At 36.9% G+C, this 6,653-nt stretch overlaps 1 pseudogene; it reads right to left on the bottom strand.

The window, feature by feature from the left end:
• Positions 1 to 1,114: 1,114 nt before the first annotated feature.
• On the bottom strand, positions 1,115 to 6,118 carry LOC110704358 (annotated as a pseudogene).
• Positions 6,119 to 6,653: the final 535 nt, after the last annotated feature.

The following is a 6,653-nucleotide window of genomic DNA, read 5'->3' as shown; positions in this document are numbered from 1 at the left end:
AATTAGGAACTTGTTCCCAACTCTCACAGAAGACTTCAGCAACGAAGCTTCCTTAACCTCACCTTACAAACTCACAATCCCAACCCCAAAGTACTTGTATACAATCTGTGATTACAAATACCTATTGCACTCAAGAATATATGAAGGAAAATAACTCTCTTTATGTTATTAGATGGCTACTGGAATTTTTATGCTTAAGAGTTATGTTTTTCTGAGATAGTTTGCACGAGTATTTATAGAGAAGGCTTAGTCATTAACCTCCACCATAATCACGTCCACATGTCAACAACCCACTAACAACTTGTGGAGTTATCTTGACAGATTGTGATCATGAAGAGGTTTCCTAGCCTTATCTAATTAAACCACTATCCTAACAACTTGATAACCATTAGCCGTATAAAAGATTTTCTCACAGAAAAACCACTTGCTAACTTTATCAAATATTTTATTTAAAAGATTATCAAAAGTTTGTTTAAAAAGATTTTATTTGAAAAGATAAATTTATTATTTATTAAAACAACTAGATAATTATCTTCGATAATTATCTTTATTAAAACTTTTACAAATTATCTTTTCTTTAAGAAATTATCTTTTAAAACTAACTTTTATTCCAGTAGTCTTTAACATAAGTCATTGAGTTCCTTTCCGACTTTATATTATTGAGTGCTCACAATTAAAACTAGAACGTGAGATTTGCACGAGGCTTTTTAAAGAATGCTACTCCGCATCCAAGTTCCTACTCCGGAACGAACTTTGCTTGAATCCTTTATTCACCAAAGACTCAAAACATTCATTAGTCGAGTTTGTCAATTTGTCCATCAAAACCAAAAGGCTCAACAGTTATGTAGACATGTTTAAGGTGTTTCATGCCCATTTATTAGGAATTTGCAGAGGAATGTAGTTTATATATGATAGAATCAAGCATTTTATAACCTGATAGCAAAAAGTTGTTGAATATGAAGGTATTAAGAGTTTTAGTGGCATTTGGTCCAGTGAGATTTAAGGAGATGTTCGCCGTCAAATTGGAGAGCTTCAGAGCTCCAGGGGCAACTAACTGGTAGATGCTATGGCCGACTTTGTTCCTCCACATAATGTTAGTTATAATATGGGCGTCTCACCCAACAGGTGGCCGCTTCATTAGTTCATTATTAGGTGGCTCAGTGGCTAGTGCTAATGCTCCAAGGGTGTCCATGATCATGTTCACCCAAATCAATTGAACTGATGTAAGAGGAGCAGAACCTGCAGTATTTTCAACATTTTATACTAAGTATACGTACAAAAATAAAATTTCTGTTTTTGTGATATTGAAATTGATTATTTTAACTAGATATGTGACAACTAATTTTCAACTGTCAACTGGAACTGTACAAACATCTGTATCTTTACATAAACAGAATGACCCCAACGAGCAACATTTAGTATATTGCGAAATTGTTATCCATCATTAATAAGGTGATGAGAACTAGACCTAAAGTACATGTTAGATTGATCATTGGTTTGCTATACACTATATATACCTGTAAATTTGGAATAGTATCTTGCATCTCCTTGGGGCTCATATTCCGAAATTCTAGCCCTTCGATTGCCAATCCATCACTAGTTAAGATCCCGCATTCTTTTGCTATGGCTTTAGCAGTGTTAATGTAATCCCGGTAATCATCCTTACAATAATCCCGGCATCTAAACAAGTTTGAACAGCTTCCTTAACTGCTGGACGTTTCTCCCTACGACTGCAATCATTGTAAGATTCTCTTCGGGTATGTTGCTATCCTCATCACTTGAGTAGTCATCCGTATCTTTGTAAGCAATGCATAGGGTTTTAAATGCCTTCAAAGCGAATATGTCTACAAGTCTATAACATCAGTAATATTCTGTCTCATAACTTTAGACAGTGGTAGATTAGGATCTAGAAACTTGTTGAACATCTCCAGCATTATTTCTGATGCGCCTTTGGTAAAGGCTTGAACACCACCTGAAAAAACAGTTGCCAGTATAGACATCTTTTTCGTAACAGAATTAAAAGGCTCAATCTTAAGTATCTTTGACCTCTTGGAAGGTACCAAAATTGCCTCCAAGTAGCAACCCAAACTCTAAAATTGCTCTTTTAGTAGGAGTGCCTAATACCTTCGGCTTCTCCCCTGTCTCTCCTATAACCACTTTGAAACCCGTGTTGAGAAACACGGTTGCAGAAATGTATCCAATGCCATACTACATATCGAGGATTTCACAGCATCAGCATCGCTACTTGCGGTGGATATATTCTTAACTTGCCCATGTACCCATAACTTAGTAACCACCATATAATTAGTAGTTACCTGTTTTGTCAGTACAAATGCAGCTTGCAAAACCCATTGTTTCATAGGCTAAAAGATGTCTGACAAGCACCCTGTCATTCATCAGTTTCTTCATAGAAAATGCAGGACTCAGAGTCACAGCTTATGGCAGTCCCCCAGGAACTGCAACAACAACTATGGTAACATCAGTTGCAAAGTAGTTCAGTAATTTCAAACCATCCTTTGAAGAACATTTACTTATCTCGTGTTGCAACATCTCCTCTGTAAATCGGCCTATTTAAACCAAAAATGTCAATACTGCAAATCCTAAACCGATTATTCCAATAATAGTGGCTACCCCGTTTAGCTGCACCTGTAGAGGTCTTTCTTCTTCGTCTCCATCATAGAGTGTGGTCATCAAGGACCCCCACTCGGTCCTCATACCAACAGCAGTCACCAGCATTTTAGCTGAACCGTCTTGTATATTAATACCTGAAAGAAGAAAAGGTTTCTTTCTCGATACCTGAATTTGCTCACTCTCATATGATGAGCTCGATTCATCAATCGACAGGCTATATCCAGAGATCAAGAGTCCATCTGTAGGAACTTGATCTTACAGACAATACAACATCTCCAACTACCAAATCATAAATTGAAATCTGTTGCCTTTTGTTGGAGTTAGTAATGCAACCGGAAATTTTTTATCTCAGACTTAATCAGGTTGTTTTGTCCGACCAAGCAGGTGAGAGTAACTCCTTGGTTGAAAACTCATTATTGTACAACTATCCGATACATGGTCGTGTACCTTGTACTACATGACCATGTGATCCACATGGTCGTGTACCTTACTCTACATGGTCGTGTGGTTTTGCAAACGAACCTGTCTACATGGTCGTGTACCCTCTTCTACATGACCGTGTGTGTCAGATATTGTTTGGAGTGGCTATCAGTTGGGCCTAGTTGGGAACAACATAAACTGATAAGTTGTTTGGATTTATTGGTTTTCTAGTATTGGAACTTTATAAATACAAATAAGAGCCTATCCTTCACACATTAAACACAAATCTACGTACCCTCTCAGATCCGAACAGTTCTTAAGCAATTCCAACTTTTGAATTCAGATACATGGATTGCGGAGGTCGTTGTGTAAAACTTGTGGGGCGTGCGTCACTAAGATACCTGTACCGGTGATGGCGTATTTCGCTTCTAAGACAGTGGGTACCAAACCACGACACAAACGAAGGAGGACAGGTCTTTGATTCACATAATACACACCATAATACACTACGTATTATTAGATGCCAAATTAAAAACTCACCTTGCAATACCGATAACATCCAGTAAATAAACAATAAAATACTTAAAAAAAAAAACAATATGAAATCAGGGTTAGAGAATCTCCAATGGTAAGCTAATTGTTAAATTAGCTTGGCATGCCACATATTATTTCAAGCTAATTCACTTTGTCGCTATTTTTTATCCCAATGGTTAGCTATTAGCATGCTATTTAAATAAGCTTGACTTTCTCAATTTGGTTTATTAATTTAATTATTTTAAGGATATTTTGGATTTTAACACCAGACAAAAGGCTGACATTTTTTAACACCCCCCAAAAAAGTTTTATTTTAACACTACATAAAAATTTAAAAATTTGAAGTTACCACCAAAATCTTGTCTCCGTTAACGGAACAGTTACTGGGGCCACTCCAACGGATATTTTTTTTAAAATCTCTCTATATATGCACGATTCTCCCCCAATTATCCCCTTTTGTAACCAAATATTTGTTCGAATTTAATATAATCAGATTGCATTGCATCCAAAAAACCAAAACTACTAAATCAATATTTGATTTTTGAGAAGAGGAAGAGATTGAAGATGCTGTAGCAGGTATGTGTGTTCATACGATGACAACGAATTATGTGTAATCAAATTGGGGAAATATAGGTCGTTTGTTTGGTAATTATGGTTTAAATTCATTAAGTTTATTATTTACAATGGTTTTGTACTCAAATTGATGGTTGGATTATGTTATGTATGTATATAACTGCCCAATTACAAAATTAGGGTTCCTCACAAATTTAAATTAGGACTTTTCGCATTAGGTAATTAAAAATGAATATTGTTATTGACAATTTTAATTCATTAGTGTACAAATCTGTAAATGTGATTGTTGATCTAAAATTGATGAAGATTATGTCGTTTATTAGCTCTTCCCCTTCCAAGGAAAAAAAATGCCAAAGTGGTCTGACAATGGCCAAGCTCACTAGCTAGACAAGGGAGAATCCAAGCAAGAAGTTTTTATCTTGTAAGTTTTATGACCCAATCACAAAAACTAGGGACTGCAAAGCTTTCGAATGGGTTGATCAACCTGATGGAACAGATTGAGAAACTGGGGTTATCAACAATCTGTTGTTGGATAAGAAGCTACTAAAGGGTGAAGTCAATGAATTGAAAAGGGAAGTTGATGAAATCAGTGGCCAAAGGAGGTGCTTACTTAATGAAGTTAATAATTTGAAGATGAGATGCAAGGCCTTGAAAGCTGACATGAAGAGAATGAACAGGGAGTGCACTATAGGGAAGATGTCTTTAATCAACTGTTTTGGTTGGGTCGGCATGGCCATTTGTATATATTGGTTTGTCAATGGGTGTAGTTTTCCTAATGGTTAGGGCTGTTTAATAGTAAGCTGTATTAAGTAGTTATAATTTCTTGTAATGACTTTAGTTTTAGTGATATATATATGAAGTGTTATGAGTTTGGTTTTTTATGACTTGTCTAAGTTGTTAAATTGAGAATGTTTTAACATTGGAAAAGGATTTAAACATGGGAAATATGTGAAACACTTGCATGTATTAAGCACTTCAAGAGAACTACAGGTTGACAAAAGAAAACATTGGAAAACTACATTGTTAGTGGAACTAAGTACTTCAACTACAGGTTGACAAAAGAAGCTTACTTGAAATTGTTTTAATGGCAATCAAAGCCATGAAAAGGCTACAATAATGTATCCAAATGTTCAAATGGAAATCAAAGCCATAGAAAAACTACCAAAATAGATTAAACAGACATAATGTTTTCTAAGCAGTCATGAGTACATCACTGAGTGAGGTTTAACTTGCTGAAGGTTTGCAGCTTGGCCCTTGTTACAACACCTGTTTGGAATGGTTGTTGAACAGTGGGTGTTGCAGGCTAACTTGAGGAAGCCTTTGTCTTTGTTTTTGGTTGACTTAAGCTAGGCTGACTTGAGCTTGGCTGCCTGGACTGTGACTGTGCTTGCTTGCTTAATAGCAGACAACCTTCTTGTTCTTGAGGAAACCTTTTGTTTTCTATGATGTTTGGTCCTGCCACAATTGCACTATATGACATGGATTTAAAAATAAAAAGTTAGTGGAATAACATACATATAGGTAAAACAAAGGGGGAGTTGATGTAATGCTTGTGTTACCTTCTTGCAGCTCTAATCTCTATCTTCTTACTCTCCTCCACCATCCAAGGAGTGTTCAAGGGGGGTCTTCCTGCTGACCTTGTCACCTTTGTATCTGGTGCAATAGGTAGTTTGCAGGTCGTGGCATAATGCCCAAATCCCACACAGTGGCTGCATTGCTTCTTCCTCTTTGCTGTGCTTGGTTGACCATCTGCAGTAGAACAATCTCCTGGCTCAATCTTCCTTTTTTTGCTCTTTGGTCTCCCAGGCTGCACCTTAAAAGAAGGAGGTTGTGGTTCCCTCATTTTGACTCTCTCCCAGTACTTGGGACCAGGCATTGGTTGGACAGCTGTTTCACAAGCAGCCTTGTATGTGTCCATGGTATAGTATGGGTCAACATATGCCTCTATGTCACCCCTCATATCCAACATGCATGCATAAGCATGAACACAAGGAATGCCAGTAAGTTCCAAATGGTAACATGTGCAGGTCTCCTTATCCAATCATCTAACACTTGGTCATCCTTCCGCTACACCTCAAATGTATTCCCTCTTGATGGTTGCACCACACAGGACCTAGCCACAAAATTTATCCTTCCCAGAACATTCCTCACATATGGCACTAAGTTGCTTGTAATTGTTTTTTAATCCTTCCACTTTTCATTATTCCTATTAATTATATACCTCCTCATCCAGTCCATTTGGGTGAGGATAGGTTTATCTCTAACAGGCCTAATTACTGCATTGAAAGTCTCACAAATGTTGTTCAACAACATGTTGGACTTGCAGTTTGTTGTAAATGCATGTCTACACCAATGACTGGTAGGAATGTTGATTAAATACTCATATGCCTCTTCTTCAAGGAATTTGATAGACTTCATGGCAGTTTCATGCTCAAACTGACAATATGCAATGACATACCAGTTCAGGACAACATGTATAAAAGCTAGACATATAT

The sequence above is a fragment of the Chenopodium quinoa genome, unplaced genomic scaffold (assembly GCF_001683475.1).
Source record: "Chenopodium quinoa cultivar QQ74 unplaced genomic scaffold, ASM168347v1, whole genome shotgun sequence".
Lineage (NCBI taxonomy): Eukaryota > Viridiplantae > Streptophyta > Magnoliopsida > Caryophyllales > Amaranthaceae > Chenopodium > Chenopodium quinoa.
The sequence above is the reverse complement of the archived record's forward strand: the minus strand, read 5'-3'. Positions and strand labels throughout refer to the sequence as shown.